Below are 15987 nucleotides of genomic sequence, written 5' to 3' on the forward strand. Positions count from 1 at the left end.
GACAGTGGGATAAGAGTCTTTTAAAGTGTTACTGAGTGTTTTGCTATCATATAAATATACCAGCATTCTTCACTTGTCTGGAATAAAGAAAATTCAGCATTAAAGTACAACTTCAAGGAGACTTTTAACCAATTGACTTACTGCACATGAGGTGATTGGATCATATGTATCCCTTCAGGTCAATTGGAGAAAAAAACACACAGACTTCCTTTATCTGAGATGTGTCATTTAGTAGCATTTATAATGTACAGTCAGCACTTTGAGCTCTAAGTTTTTAAGAGGGGAAAACTTACAGGGATGCAATGGTATTGTTTTCAGGAGGAGTATTGTACCAAAGCACTTTCATCTGAACAATAATCATATTTTACCTATATATAAGACATGCTTTTACTATTTATTTGAAAAGCTTCATAACTTTTACAAAGTTGAGCCATTTAAAAGGGTCTCTGATGTCTGTAAGGAGAGTAGTGGGATGCTTTTGTCTATAATGTTAATTTTGTTCAGTAAAGATATAAACACTTGAACAAAAAAGCTCTACTGTAAAATATTTTTGCAGTAATTAAACAAACAACAAAATGTCTATCTTACAAAGTTTTTAGTGACCTAAGAAAGTGTTGTGAATAAATTAATGATAATTTCAGAATCTGTAGTGTATATTTTGTATAACTAACTCTCAGGAGTATCACTAGAGCCTTATTCTGATCTCTCTTGAAGCTAAAAAGTATGCAGCTTAAACTTTTAGTTTATTAATTTAAGTGGCATTAAAAGACATATTTCTGTTAGAAGTGAAGTGCTGTTTCATTATTATGAACTGCAAACATTGAGGTTACTGTTCAAAATCTTTATTTGAGTTTCTCAGTTTAGACGATATAAATCAAGTTTCTTCTTAGAATTAGACAAATAGAACAGTACATCAAGAATATCTAATATTTTAGCAGCCCTTGTATGAAATTGTCTACTTCATCTGTATTGTAAAGTAATCTAATAAAGTCTCTGGGAAGTTTTTGTTTCAGTAGTCTTGTGTCACCCAAGTATTATACATGCGGTAAGTTTTGTTGTGTTTTTATAAACAACATTAGTTAAGGCATGCAACCTAACACCCATTTTGCTTTAAAGACAGACTTCTGTGATTACAAGACCTCTAGCTCAAGAAGCTTTCAGCTACCAGTCACACTATAAAAATAACTTTAAAAAGGAGCAAACAATAGGATTGCAGCACAAGCCCTTGAACTATGGTAAAAACAGATTCTGTCCTTTAAGTCCAAAGAATTAACCTAAGGAATATCACGTACCTCACACCTTGACCACACGGCTCACAAGTGACAGCAAGTTCAATTTTGGTAACTGTGCTGGCTCAAAACACACACAGAGAAGCGAGAACCCTGTTCCTCACAAGTTGGAGAGGATGAGGAGCAATAGCATACCACCGAGAGGCAGAAAAAGCTGCTTTTGTCTTCAGTGAACATTGATATCATAACCCATCGTCCAGGGAATAAAAAAAATTGAAATACACCCACCAACAACGGGTGAAAAACCAGGGGCTTCAGCAGGGCTGCAGGGAAAAGCTCTCTCGCTCTGTTTAGTGTGCGGTAGCTTAGGGGAAAAAAAATGTCGCCTGGGTAAGAATGACAAATGCAGTACGATAGGCTCGCGGGCCTAAGGGATCTGTTTTGCTTCCACATCCATCCCCTAATGCACGCAGCTCCACTCATCCTCTCCTAGGCTTTTTTTTCCACTTTTTTTTCACAAGCTCCAAATCCCCGGCATATGACCTTCTGTTAAATAGATAAAAAAAAAAATTGCTTATCAGTCATGCAAATGAGGCTGAATTCATTTTCCACAACAGATGGCCTCATAGATAATGATGATGGAAGAGAGAAAATTGAATGTCTCTCACAAGGTGGCCATGGCAACCGAGAGCAGAATAATATCAATAATAAGCTCACTGCATAATAAGGTTGTCAGTCCTACAAATCAAAGTCTCCAGCTAAATCAGGTATACCACCCCAGCTAGTTACCAGGTAAATAATATATAGATATAATATGTGTTTTGCAGTGACCGTGAAGCAAGCCAGAATTCCAAGCCACTCAGTGGGAGTGGGGGGTTGGGGGAGGGGTGGGGGAGGGGGTAGGTGGATAATAAAATGACAATGCTCTCCCCTCTCTCTCTCTCTCTCTCTCCCTCTCTCTGCCTTCTCCTTTTTTTTTCATTACATTTTCCACCCTCCCTATAGGCAGGCTATGTACCTAGCCATATTGAATCTGGGGATGTGGCGACGGGTGGAAGTCTTTTCTCCTTCCGCCCGCCTCCTCCTCCTCTCCCTCTCTGATGTGGTGAGCTGCATGGATGCAGAGCAGCTCGCCTGAGGCTCCACCTTGGCTCCCAGGAGGACATCCTGCGAAATGAATCAGCAGCCATCCTGAGCAGGCTGATTAAAATTAAAATGGCAAGGCACATGTCTGGGCGGAACCGGAGCCCAGCTCTGCTGCCTGTCTGGCAAGCATGCTCAATATAGCTCTTGCTAATAATGGCTTACTGCCTTTCGTTTTTTAAAAAGGTATCACCCCTTTCCCCCGAACCGACTGGCATTGTAGTATATGTGTGTGTGCATGCGCGTGTGCGTGCCCAGGGATGGGTGAGGGTGGGTGAGAACGGACTGTTCTATTCTTCCAATATTCCCCTCTCACACTTAGCACCATTATTTTAAAACTGAACTTACTTCAGTCTTCCTTTCTTTGCAGGAGGAACAGTGGTTGTAAGCCTTGATGTGGAGGTCGCCTGAAACCAAGACAACATTTTTACAGCCCAGACACAATCATTTCTAGCTCAGTTCTGGAAACAGAGCTGGCTATGAGCACTGAGCTGCTACACTTCATGGGCTCACAGTGGGACACGCTGAAGTGCAGCCGTGGTGGGAGCCTATTTCTGCCCCAAGCACTTGCAAGCAGCCCTTTACTGTATCCCAGATATTATGCAACACACGGAATTAAAATGGAAAAATGAAACCTAGTGATGCCATAATCAAACAAAATTTATTAAAAATAAATCTTAATTTTTTTCAAAGTTCTCAGGCATAGCTTTAATATTAGCCTCCAACAAATTAATATATTTCAATATCTATGCCAAATTTACAGGGTTTTTAAAATCTATTTTTTAGGGCATCCTGGGAATTGGATCATTATTACCTCTCATGAATGAAAGGGGTTGAAAATAAAAAGTAAGATTTTTTTAACTGATTGTACTCTATCTTTTCTATACATTTTACTCCAATCAGAAATAATCTTTAAATTTTTCTGTCAAAACCCCTCCTTTTGGTTTCCTTTGGGTAACAGATGCAGGGCTTCGACATGGAGCTATTATCTATCTATCTGCTCACTGTTGTCTTTTGTGATTCCTGCTTCTGAGGTGTGTTTTTTCTCCTGCACTCTACCCCTGTTGCTGCAGTGTGAACCAGAAATCAATAGAGTTGCTCTAGTAGAGGTTCTACTCAGCACGCGGCAAAGCAGCTGCAGTCTCTCTCTCTCTCTCTCTCTCTCTCTCTCTCTCTCTCTTTCTGTCTCTGTCTCTTTCTCTCTCACACACACACACTCACGCACACACACATGGCTAATGACGTCTGTGCAGCTTTTTCAGCTGATTGGGTACCACATCGGATGTTCTGTGAAGCAAAGAATAGGAATCACTTACAGTCCCTGGAAAAAAATGGGAGCACGTATTCTCCTGTGTCCACGACGCTGATTCTGATCTCCTCAGACAGACAGCCACACGGTGAAGGATGGTCCATGAGGCTGTGTGCTCAGGATGGGGTAAAGGAGCACGCCAAAAGCAATCGTGGGCCAGTGGTAGTAGTGCAGTGGGAATGTGTTTTCCATTTTGTGAAGGACAAAGCATCCTTCTAAAAATGTAAGCCCAGTAAAATTTCCATGACGATTTGAGTGGCAAGGTCAAGTAGTGAGATCCTGTGCCCCTTCTAAGAGTTCCAATAAATATCACACCTCTCAAATATCTCCAAATGCACCTTTAAAAAATAAATCACAAACTGAAAGAACACACACAGACACATATGTGTATTATCCCCTGTGAGTATGTCTTAGTTGTGCTAGAATAAATTCAGTTTACAGAGTTAAAATTTGCCCCTCCAATCTTGTCTTACATGAAGAAAGAAATCTCTAAATAATCATAAGCCATGATATTTTGAATCATAGATTTATATATGTATGTTTCTTATGCGCATCTATGAAAACATAATCAGATATAGGTGACAGCACTTACACATGTGTGTGTGAGTGTGTGTGTGTATATGTGTGCAGTGTCAGTTCAACAGGTTTAGTCACCAAAAGCTATGTGTCTCCCTGGTGTGACAGGCTGCTGCATTGGTGAGCACAGACTCCTGTGTTTTGCCCTTAAGGAAAGGTGTCCCTGGACTCAGCCACAGGAAGCCACCTCCTCCCTCATGGCTCTCCCCGAATTTCCTTTAACCTCATCTAATAGACAGCAACTGCCTCGGTCTGAATCTGGCTCCATGGAAGCATTTGTATTCCTCCCACCCATTCTCTGCGTGACTTTTAGAGCTGGAGATGCCAGCACTCAGCTGGGTTAAGAGAAGGGAAAAAAATGAATGAATCATGAAGCCACAGAGCAACAGCAGAGCAACATCTCTGTCTGCATTTAGCAGCTCCATTGTAGCCACACTTGATAAATTATGATTTCTTAAAAAATTAAATCAAGTCTTCTGCAGTAAGGTACAGTAAAACCCTTCAGAATGAATGAGGATTGGGGGATACTTGGAAACAGTTTAGATTAAAATCACTGTATAGTTTGCAATTAAACCATACAATGAAATGATTTGCATCCAAATATAAATCAAACTTTTCATTACATTACTGTGAACATACTCCCTGCTTCACTTAGATGTCTACTCCACAGATTCAAGCCTCTCTGTATTAAGGAATGCACAGTACTTTGATTTTATTTATTTATTTATTTGTAAGAGAAAAGAAATTTGAATATCTAGTCCCTCTATATGAATATGTCTTCTAATGTAAGACAAACAAATAAATCCCAGATTTTTGTGGCTCAAAGCATAAAATACCCAAGTTATACCCCAGACTGTGTTTCTGTCTGCAGGGTGTGTGTTCTGATTGTTACAACAAACAATAGCTCTGTCTCTTGAAGTGTAGGGAGGAGAGTGACTGCTTCTCCCTGTCCTCTGGATTTCTGCGCTTCCACATCTCCCTAGACACCACAGTTCACCCCATGATGAGGGCACAGGAAGTAGACCTCTCTGTAGAGAATGAAGATTTATGTGTGTTTTGCCAAAGGAAACTCACGACCTGTTTACTTTTCTTAGAACTATGCTTGCATCACTCACACCTACCGGGAATCTTGTACCAGTAAATAACATGGCCTCATTAGAGTTGAGTAGAAAATAGTTAAAACCTGGTGTCCAGTTTAACTACACCAGATGTGGACTAAGACGAATGAGACACTGACATGGACCACTCTCTTGGGGAACAGAAACAACTTTCTAGGTTGGGCATAAGTGAGACAAGGACTGTTTGATTAATATAGCAAATGGCGATGAAGAGCCAGGCATGGTGGCGCACACATGTAATTCCAGTACTCTGGTAGGTTGAGACAGAAAGATCTCAATTTCCAGTGCAGCCTGGGCCAAGTTAGAGACTTAGCAAGAACTTAGGTAAAAAAAATATAGAAAGGATTGGGGATATAGCTCTGTGTGAAGGCCCTGGGTTCATTCCCTAGCATCAAAAAAAGGATAAAGATGGGAAATGGATTTTCATCAGTGAGTGAAAGTATGCTTGCAGCTCTTCAGCAGCAAATGGTTAAGAGAAATAAGGTGAAGGTGCTTAACTTGCTAAACAGAGAAATGAGGAAGAAATTTGATGACACAATAAGATGGAGTGGATATGTCAAGCATGAACAGATTTAGTTGCACACATAGTGGCAACTGTTGGATCAGGTAGTGTGGGCCAGGGGCCTCTTCAAGCTTCTGAATTACTTCTATACCCATCTCTCACAGAGTGATCAAGGTGGGGGTCTGGAGAAGCAGCCCAAAAAGAATCCATGTACATAGGCCTTGGCCTGATTTTATAAAATGAGAACTAGTCATTTTACGGTGATATACATGGATATAAATTACATCAAAGATGATTCTGAGATCTAAAAGAACATAGATAATTTAAGCTTAAATTATTATAACCAGAAAACTAAGATAATCTATAAAAAGTATTTATCCTACTTCCAAGTCCATAATTTTAAGAACATTATCTACAATTTTGTAAAAATAAGTACTTACCCTTGATAGTCCACTGAATTCACAAATACTCAAATCTTCTGACAAGGGTCTCCAAGCTATGTCTAGAATCCCAGTCATCAACCTCTGAATTATTTTGCATTCAGGGGTCTTTATATCTCATTTTCTCTCTTTGTAACCAGCTTAATGTTGCTTACACTAATTCCAGTTACTTGAAGAAAAAGATGTACGTTTTTAGCTCAGGAGTACATAAGGATAGTGCAAGTACAAAATAGGTGATTAATAAAAGTATTCTGATTGACGTTCCAGCTAGTTTATGGATGTCATAAAAAAAGAAGAATGAAGAAGAAAAAGCAAGAAAATAAATACTCTAGATCACGGACTTTATTGGCTATTGTATTTTCCTATATTTTTCTGAAAATAGCAGTTACCATCCTAGAAAAGTTTAATACTGAAAATCATTAGGAAAACATAATCTAGAGAATCTAGAAAAAACACAAAAGTAGAACAGAGATAATCAAGGTGGAAGACAGCACACTTCCCATCCACTCTACAGTGAACATTCTCATCTTTTCTGAGTCTCCAGTGTTTGTATCTTCTTCCTTTATCCAGAGCCTCCCCAGCCTTTGAGTCTTGCTATGGGTAGTAACTTTCCCTCACTGTAGATTATGAAATGGCTTTCTACTTAATTTTTCAACATTGCCTTCAGGTGAGACCTAGGCATGTGGCCTTTAATCCACCACTACAGCATGCTCATTCTAGATTTTTAATTGCAAGTTGGTTATTCCAGGATGCATAGCCTTCAAAGATTCTCTATTTCCAATGGTGGCAGGGTAATAAAACTGGGAGGGAGGGAGGGAGGGAGGGAGAGAGAGAGAGAGAGATGCTGATATTGGTAGCAGGAGCACCCAGAGGTGCCCTTCTATATGCCTTTAGGCATTATTACTAATGAGCTAACCTCCCAGTCTCTGGCAACCATCCTGGCTATTTTGTTGTAAGTCAGCCTATATATTTATTTGCTGTAATAGTCAGTGCTGGACCAAATACTTGACACAACTTAGAAGAATATTAGTTTAATTTAGTTCATGATTTCACAGGATTCAGCCTATGGTCAGCTGGTTCCAAGGCAGAAGAATTATGGTGGAAGAACATACTGGAGAAAAACTGCTCACTTTATGGAAGCCAGGAAGCAGAGGAGAGAACAGTGCCAGGAAGGGATCAGGCATCAGATATAGAGTCCAAGGTCATGCTTCCATGACCGATTCAGACTCACCCAGAAATGTTCTTTAATGATCCCCTAGGCAGCTCTCAAGTCAATAAAGTTCAAAACTCAGCTTACTGTCACATTCCACCCCTTAGCAACTTGACCCCTGAAACAATGCTTCATCTCCAAATAAATGCAAGGTCTTCATTGTGCCTAACATGATATAACTATCCTTCACACAAATGAAAAGACACTAATGCCTTCTCCAAAGTTCCAGCATTGCTCAAAAGTCCAAGTCTAAAATTTCTTCTAAGACTCAAGGAAAACACTTAGCTGTGAATCCTTATAAAATTAAAAGAGCAAGTTACACATTCCCAACAAACAGTGGTATAGAGTAAATATTTTCATTTTAAAAGGAAGAAATAGGAGGTTAGAAAAGGACCAAAGAAAGACAAAAAGCCAACAGGGCAAAGTTAGTAGCTCCATTTATGGAATCCAAAGCACATGTGGTAAAATGTGAATTCAACAGGGCTTAGGGAGCTCCACCCCATGGCCTTTCCAGTTGCAACTCACATGATCTTGCTCTTGGGCTGGCTGCTCAGAGCCTATAGCTTTTCTAGACAGGAAATCCACATGTCTGGAATCCCCAACTTCCTGGGGTCTCCACTGTACCTTTGGCTTTATTCTTATAGCTTCAAACATACTCCTCTGAGGGATACACTGCCTGACCTTTCTTTAAAATCTGGGTCAAAGCCTCCACAACCCCACAACTCTTGCATTCTGCATGCCTGAAAAATCAGCATCACTTGGAGTATGCCAACATCTGACACCAGTTCAAACATTAGCTGTGCCCCCTTTGACCATGGCCTCTGGATGCCTAGATAGCTGAGTATGGTAAAATGAATTCCAGGGAGCCAATTACTTAGCTTGCCATTTTTCAGCAAACAGCCCAAGAACTGTCTTCTCAAATGAATGATTTATACTTTTGCACATTGAACTCATGATGAGTGGGGTCTTGCTGATTCTTGAGATACCCTCAAGGCATCTTTCTTCTTGTCTTGGTTCAAAGTACTTGGTATCTTTTTAATGGCATTAATCTCTTCAGCAACCACAGTTCCTTTGGTCTCAACTTTACATGTGTTTCTCTTAGGCCAATATTTAGGTTTTTCAAGTGACCTGCTCTACTTTTTCCTTCTAATTCTCCTTATATATCTGGCTAAAAGATGGCATAAGTGTCATGCTACACAACCTGAACACTAGGATGTCTGGAAATTTCTTCTGCTAGATCAATTAGTCCATATCGCTTAAACTTAACCTTCTGTAAAGTATAAGGAAATGGGCAAAATGTAAACAACTTCTTTGCCAGAATGTAACATGCATGGCCTCTAGTCCAATTCCCAGTAGAATCCACATTCCAGTCAGCAACACCATGAGCCTGGCCTTTACTGGCCACATTCTTATCATTCTAGGCTTTTACTAGATCACACTTCAAAAACTTTCCAAGCTCCTTCTGCAAACCACTTCTAAATGCTTCTGAACCACCAGCACCACTTGGGCAAGTATAGTCAACAATGACCCTATTTTTCTGGTAGCAATTTTCTGTATTATCAGCTTTCCCATTGCTGGACAAAATGCCCCACTCTCTCAATTTAAGGGAAGACAGATTTAGATGCCTCATGGTTTCAGGGGATTCAGTCCATAGTCAGCTGGCTTCAAAGCAGGCATATCATGGCAGAAGGGCATGGTGGAGGAAAGATGCTCGGTTTAATGGTGGCCGGAAAGCAGATCAGGGGAGCAGAGCCAGAGAGGAAGGGGCTAGGGACCAGATATAGACTTCAAGGTCACACCTCCATGACTACCCAGACCACCCAGAAGTGGGATCTACTAATTGTCTGGGAATCTCCCAAGTTAATCAAGTTGACACTCCAGCTTAACCACCACTCTTGCTACCAAGTGCACTAAGAGATACATATTAATGCAATAAATGCAAATAAATCTACTCTGGAGAAATGGGATAAATTAAGGTTCATCATTTCACTTGGTAGAGAACATTTGAGCCACACAGGAATGTGTCTGCTCATGGTATCTGGTGATTAATTTGTCAACCATGTCCATATGGATACTTTGCTGAACAGAACTAGGTGGTGGTTTGCAAAGGTCCTGCTTCACCTGCAGAAGTAACATTGTGAACATCGGTGAACACTGTGAACATTGGTGTTATGGCTTGTGTCTAGATGTCCCCTCAAAGCCTCATGTGGTCAGAGGTGGGGCTTTTCAGAGGTGGCTGGGTCTACAGTGTTTGATGAGGTTGGTTTGGCATAGTTCTGGGTGTGGATGATGTGAAGGCCCTCCCTGGGTGTGAGTGCTACCGACCCTAAGGGAGTGTAGCCTGGATAAAATATAAGAGACAGAAAGAGGGCTGCTGTAGTCACTTGCTGCTTGTTGCCTTCCACCTGCCCTGCTCTTCCATGGACTGTTTCTCCTCTGCAATGCCCCTGTGCCATGCTACCCTGCCCTCGAGCCAGCCAACTATGGACTGAAACCTCTACAAACTGTGAGCCAAAATAAAGCTTTTCTCATTTAACTTTGAGTATCAGGTATTTTGTCTCAACAATAGTAAAATAACAAAGATAATAAGTCTGGCTTTAGCCCTGCCAACAAGATCCCTGGTTCTTTGGCCAATAGCAGAAATGACTTGCTTCCAGGACTAGGGTATCTAGAATAAAGGTGCCTTGAGAAAAGACCTTGCAGTAACATGAAGAAAATAAATGACCCTCTTCCAGATGGAGTAGCAGTGGATGGTTGGAGTGAGGCATACCAGGAAAGGGAAGTTCCCAGACCTTGGGGGCATCATTAGACGTTGGTTATTACTGGGGACCATAATATCACACATCCACCTGGGAATGTGCAGACTGAAGGAGTGTGAGGCTGATTATATATGCTCAGGGACCTCAAGCTTTCCCTGAATTTCCCCCAAATCCCTGTAGGTGGAGATGAAAGAGACCTATCCAACAACTGCTGGAATCCCTGCCTTGAATTCTTAATACTTGTGTTATCAAAGCAGTCAATGAAAAGCATGTGACATCTCTGGGCAGATCATAGATTCAGGGTGCCCAGAGGTGATAGAGGGAGGCTCTCATCTTATCTCCTCTCAGTCATTGGCTTGGGTAGGGAAGAAGACCAGCCTCAGGGGAGCGTTGATGACATGCTCCTCCAAACTCAGCCTCTTCACGCAAACAAATCAGCAGAGCCCCATGCATAGGATGTGGGCTATGTCTCAACAGCAGGAAAAGACCAAGCATGGATTCCCTTCATTACTGAGACCAACAGAACATCTCCACTGTGTGCTTCCCATTGGACAATTCATCTTCTGTGAAGCTAACACAATTCTCTTCTCACCTCGGGGATGAGGTTGGATGGATGCTGAGGCAACAATAAAATGCTGAAAGGTCCTGAGGAGGAAGGTTTCTTGGCTAGAGAGAGGCTAACCAGAGGTCAGGAAGTGAATTTAACTAAAATGCAGGGCAAAGCATGGGGTCTATCTGTCTGGAGCACCTAGGTTATGTCTGCAGACAGAAGCACAAGAGGCTTTGCCTGGTATTCCTCACTTCTGCTTTAGCTGCCAACTGGGGCTCAGTAGGGCTTATGGTGTTGGGGTTGGCTCATAGCAGAAGGGAGGGAGAAATATCAGAACAAAAAGGGGGATTCTGGGGGATTGTACAACAGCACACATGTCTTGTTCTAGTAGATATGCCAGAATTGAGCCATTGTATGCAGGCCAGGCACCAAAGACATGCATCTTTAGGTGCAGACATCTGGAGTTCCCCATGGGGCAAGGAGCAGAGACTCACTGGGCTGCCAAAGGGAGGCAACAGGAGCAGGACTTGGCATGGCAGGAGAGACGCCATCAATGCCACTTCTAACCTTCTGGACCAAAGGAACACGAATCCCTCAGCTGTTTGATGTAAGTACCTGGCAAGGTCACGCTGTTATCCCAAGTCCCAACTCCTGGGCATTCTGAGGGCTCCTGGCATCTTCTGAATGAGCTGTCTTTTTGCTAAATTGAGCTAGATGGTTTACTAGACATGCATGTGAGAACTCTGATACTGCAGGAAGGATGGAACACAAAGACTATGTGCATGGGTTCTGAAACCAAAGCTGGGCTCCTTGCTGAGACCATGAGCTCATGGACAACTTCCCTCCTGGCTGGCCCCCATCAGGGTTGTCTTCCCAGATTCTGGCCTATTCGCTTCCATTTTCCTCCCTCCCTCCCTCCCTCAGATCCAGGAGTCCCTGTCCACGTCCAGTCCTGGCCATTTCCACTCCCAAGGATGCACACAAAGTCCTGCAGGCCCTGGGTGCACCATACCCTGGCCCAGAATCCCCATCACAGCAGGAAGAAGTGAGCAACTGGGTGAACACAAGCTCTGTTGCTCTCCAGCTTCTTGTGATCTCCAGATCGCAGAAACTTTGCAAATAGAAGCATCTTAAAAACATATCACCAGTGCAGGATCTTATTAATTTGTGATAATGGGCAATTCTTGCTTTGCCTTCTAATACATTACACAGCAGGAGTTCCACTGCCCAATTATGGACTGAAAATGCCTTTGTCTTCTACCTTGTCTTATTCCTGAGATGAGTGGCATTGGCCTCAAACTCTTGGGCATCTCCCAGGCATCTTTGAACCTCCTTCTCACAGCAGAGAATCAGAATCTGCATCACAGAGAAACCCTGAACTCCATCAGTACTTTCCAAAACAAACAGAACACAAGCCCCATGCATTCCAGCACTCTGGGAGGCTGAGGTAGGAGGATTGCAATATCAAGCCTACCCTGGGAAACTTAGTCAAGTGAATCTAAAATATTATTTCAAAATGTAATCCAGACAGCTCACTAGTGAAAGGTTTTATTTTCTTTTAATCTGCTGTGCCTCTGCCCTTGGAGCCGGCACAGGGAGAGTCTGCTACATTTTACGTGTGCCGTGGCCACATCTGTCCAGCGATGGCCATGTGGGTTCTCAGCAGGGATCTGCCGTTCTTCTCTTCTGTCTTCAGATTGGGACAGCTGCTTGCTCCCCCAGTCTATAGTAATGTCCACTTCAAGAAAGAGGACATAATAGTTATAGGCAGCAACCCAGCCTGTTCCCAGACAGACACAGTCTTGGAGGATATGATGGACTGGCCCAGGGGATGCCACTTGTTCCTGTCTCCCCAGGACAGCTGGGTCCTTGCTGCTCTGTCCACCCTGGTGCTGGCGTGGGGTTGCTGTCACACAGCCCCATACTTCTTTCTACTGAGTGCCTTAGTTGCATGGGCCAGGAAGAAAGTCTGGGTGAACCTACATTTCAGAGCTTGGGCCTTCAGTTGACCTCCTCAGTCCTGCCTAGGCCGACCTCTTGTTGTCTCCTGGGTCTCCCCGCGGGGCATGGCTGGGATGTCACCACCTTGTGGCTCCTCCAGCTGTCTGACCCACAATCCAAGCCCATGGGACATGTTGGCTTCCTCTGGCTGCCATTCCCTAGCATCCAATTTGGACAAAGACAAACATGGTGCTGGCGTCTGCTCCTTTCACTAATCTCAGTGACCATCCCTGCAGCAAGTTGCAACTGTTTGCACTGAGATGACCCAGATGCCTCTTCAGTACTGTTTCTCAGTGCCTGTGTTTTCCACTGGGCTCTGTGTCCTCCATTCAGCCTCACCAGAAAAGAACCCCAGGGGCTGGGCTGAGCTCTATGTCACTTTAGGGAAGCCATGAGAAGTGGGCACCTGATGCCACTATTTAAATTTATTTTAGGTGGTGGTGCAATTTAGACAATCCACTTGATTTACAGGGTTAGAATCTCATTTCCCAAATGCACTTGCTTTCCAAATAGGAAGAAAAGCATAAGCAGATGTTAGAATTACAGGAAATTAGAAGTGAAATGGCCACCTTAGAGATCATTGGCTTTACAGTTTAAGAAACTAAAGTTGAGAAAGATCTTGTCTGGTTCAAGATCAGTGATGAGGGAGAGAATTGGAGATGGAGCCAGACAGAAACACAGAAACAGAGACAGAGAGGGAGGGAGGGAGGGAGCGAGGGAGAGAGAGAGAGAATGAATATATCTCACAGGACACTGAGCCTGGTGGTGTCCTGAGAGGACATCTAATGTGTTTGGTTAGAAGGAAATTAAAAATTCATTTCTAGGCCACTAGAGCTCAAATGGGACATGGACCCAAACTTGAATGAATTTACCTACACCAAGGTAAATGTCAAGCTTGGTCCAGGAAACCTCAAGAGTTCCCTGTGTTCCTTTACTTGAATCCAACACAGCCGGCAGGAGAGGAGCAATGCTTAGCACTGAGCATATTGCTTCCCTTCCTCCAAAGGTCGGGAGCTGTACTGCACAGTGACACGTGTGACCTAACCAGTACTGTGACTTCCCACTGCCCGGGAGCTATCAGGAGGGTGACTTCTACCCCTGAGCTGCATACCATTTGTGACAAGGCTTGAGTTGTCCAGAGCTGTTTGGGTACCTTCAGGTTCTCAGACATCTTCAGTGTGGGCAGATTCAGTCTTAGAGGAAGATGGATTTCTTAGAGCCAAAATCATTCAAAAATTGACTCAAGTCAATAAATGCTATTTTCATGAATACTCTGTTGTGAATTTTTTAAAAAAATCAAATATGTTGAAAAAGTAATAAGGCTGCTGGAAAAGGTGGTGCATGCCTGTTAATCCTAGTACTCTAGAAGGCTGAGGCAGGAGGATCCCAAATTTGAGTCCTGCCAGAGCACTTTAGTGAATTAGTAGGACTCTGTCTCAAAATTTTTTTTAAAAAGCCTTTTTAAAAAGCAAGGGATGTGGGCCCTGGGTTCAATTCCCAGTACTGTAGAATATGGTTGATTTTAAACTGTAGGCCTAATGACTGGTCTTGAAAAGTGGGTCTCAAAGACAACATATGCACATCAAGCCATTCACACACATGTGCACCACAGAAACATGGTATTACTGAACCCCTGTGGGTCACTTGAGGCTGCTCACTGAGGTCTCTGGGGTCCCCTGGGTCCCCTTCGGCTGTGAAGAATACCAGGGAAGGTGGAGGAAATTGGATGATGGTGAAACAGCGAGAGACTGCAGAGCATCAGGCAGAGCAGGGGTGTGGGCTGGAAGGAAAGAGCAATTGTACCAAGCTTGCAGCCGCAGCAACAGGCTGGGGTTGGGCCCTAGGGATGCTGCACAAATATGGGGGCAGGAAACACCTGCAGTGCTGTACCCCAAGGGTAGGGGATGGGTAGGATGTCCTGGGGGACTGACTCCTCTTTCCATCCCTACTAAGAACTGCTGCGAGATCAGGTAGGAAAAGGGAGCTTGCAAAGTGGGGAAGAAAACTGAGACCTGTAGGGGCTGGAAGGGAAGAGGGATTAGAGGCAGCAGGGGCTGCTGGAGACGCAGGCAGGCAAGAGGGAAGATAAGATGATGCCTAACAGTCAGTTGACAGCGTTGAAATGTTTAAAAATGTATTACAGTGAAATACATACGCCATGAATCCCCCTCAAAATCCTTCCCCTCACTTCCAACACACTCATCCCATCATCTAGGGGACTTTCTGCAGCAACTCTGGAGTCCTCTTTCCTGAGTGTTTTTCCTTGCATTGCCCTGGTTGTCTCTGTGTCCCAAATGGATTCAAAACGTCTCCCTTTCATGGTCATTTTGACTTTGGGGAAGAGCCGGAAGTCTCTCAGTCAGTTCCAGATCCAGTGACTAAGGTGGATGAGGACACAGCATCATGTATTTATGAGCTGCCTTTCCATTGGATGCCACTTGGCAGCAGCGTTAGCTGTATTTGTGACCACACCTGATAAAGACACTCAGGAAAGAGGACTCCAGAGCTGCTACAGAAAGTGGCAAGGACAGTGGGATGAGTGTGTTTAAAGTGAGGTGGGAGGATTTTGAGGAATTCATGGCAATGTCTTTTATTGTAATAAATATTTTTCAACATTCAGCATATATTTTGATCACATCTCATAAAGACAAATGCTTATTAAAGATACAGTATATGTACTTAAGACATCTTAGATTTGTTCTCTATTTTATTGTTCAAGTTATCTATTGTCATCAATTAGAAAGTGACGGCTAAACAATGAGAATTCTAAAAGTCATGCCAAATTCACCAATCTGCTTTTAATGAAACTAGCATTGTGTTGTTGCACCTAGGAATTTTTTAACACTTCTTTCTATGAACCCTACCATATCATAGAATAATAAAATCCATTTATCTGGCCTTTACTCAGCAACTTCTTTAAAAATGTAAGACATCTATCTTACATTATCCCTAATGTTTAGTCCTTAAGTATTTGAAATAACGACTAAAGTATCCTATTTTATTCAGTCAGCAATAGTTGCAAAAATTATAAATAACAGAAGCATAGAACTTTTATAAATTTTTAACATACATAAAAACATAAAAATTGTGCATATTTTTGGGTACCATGTGATGCTGTGATACACATATGAAACTTTTATATAAAGTAAA

At 42.7% G+C, this 15987-nt stretch overlaps 1 protein-coding gene across 14 annotated transcripts in view; it reads right to left on the reverse strand.

Annotated features, from left to right (window-relative positions):
• Myt1l (myelin transcription factor 1 like) overlaps positions 1-1696 on the reverse strand; it is a 385446-nt gene extending 383750 nt beyond the window's left edge. For 12 of the 14 annotated variants that reach the window (XR_015446741.1, XM_021247219.2, XM_021247217.2 and 9 more), the window contains exon 1: positions 1293-1696. The gene's annotated coding sequence lies outside the window, so the exon portion shown is untranslated. The remainder of the gene's footprint in view (positions 1-1292) is intronic. The other 2 variants (XM_087199647.1, XM_087199646.1) reach the window with 2 other exon arrangements.
• Positions 1697-15987: the final 14291 nt, after the last annotated feature.

The sequence above is a fragment of the Heterocephalus glaber genome, unplaced genomic scaffold, assembly GCF_053883595.1.
Source record: "Heterocephalus glaber isolate CG9 unplaced genomic scaffold, H.glaber_assembly_v1.0 deba00001724, whole genome shotgun sequence".
Classification (NCBI taxonomy): Eukaryota; Metazoa; Chordata; class Mammalia; order Rodentia; family Bathyergidae; genus Heterocephalus; species Heterocephalus glaber.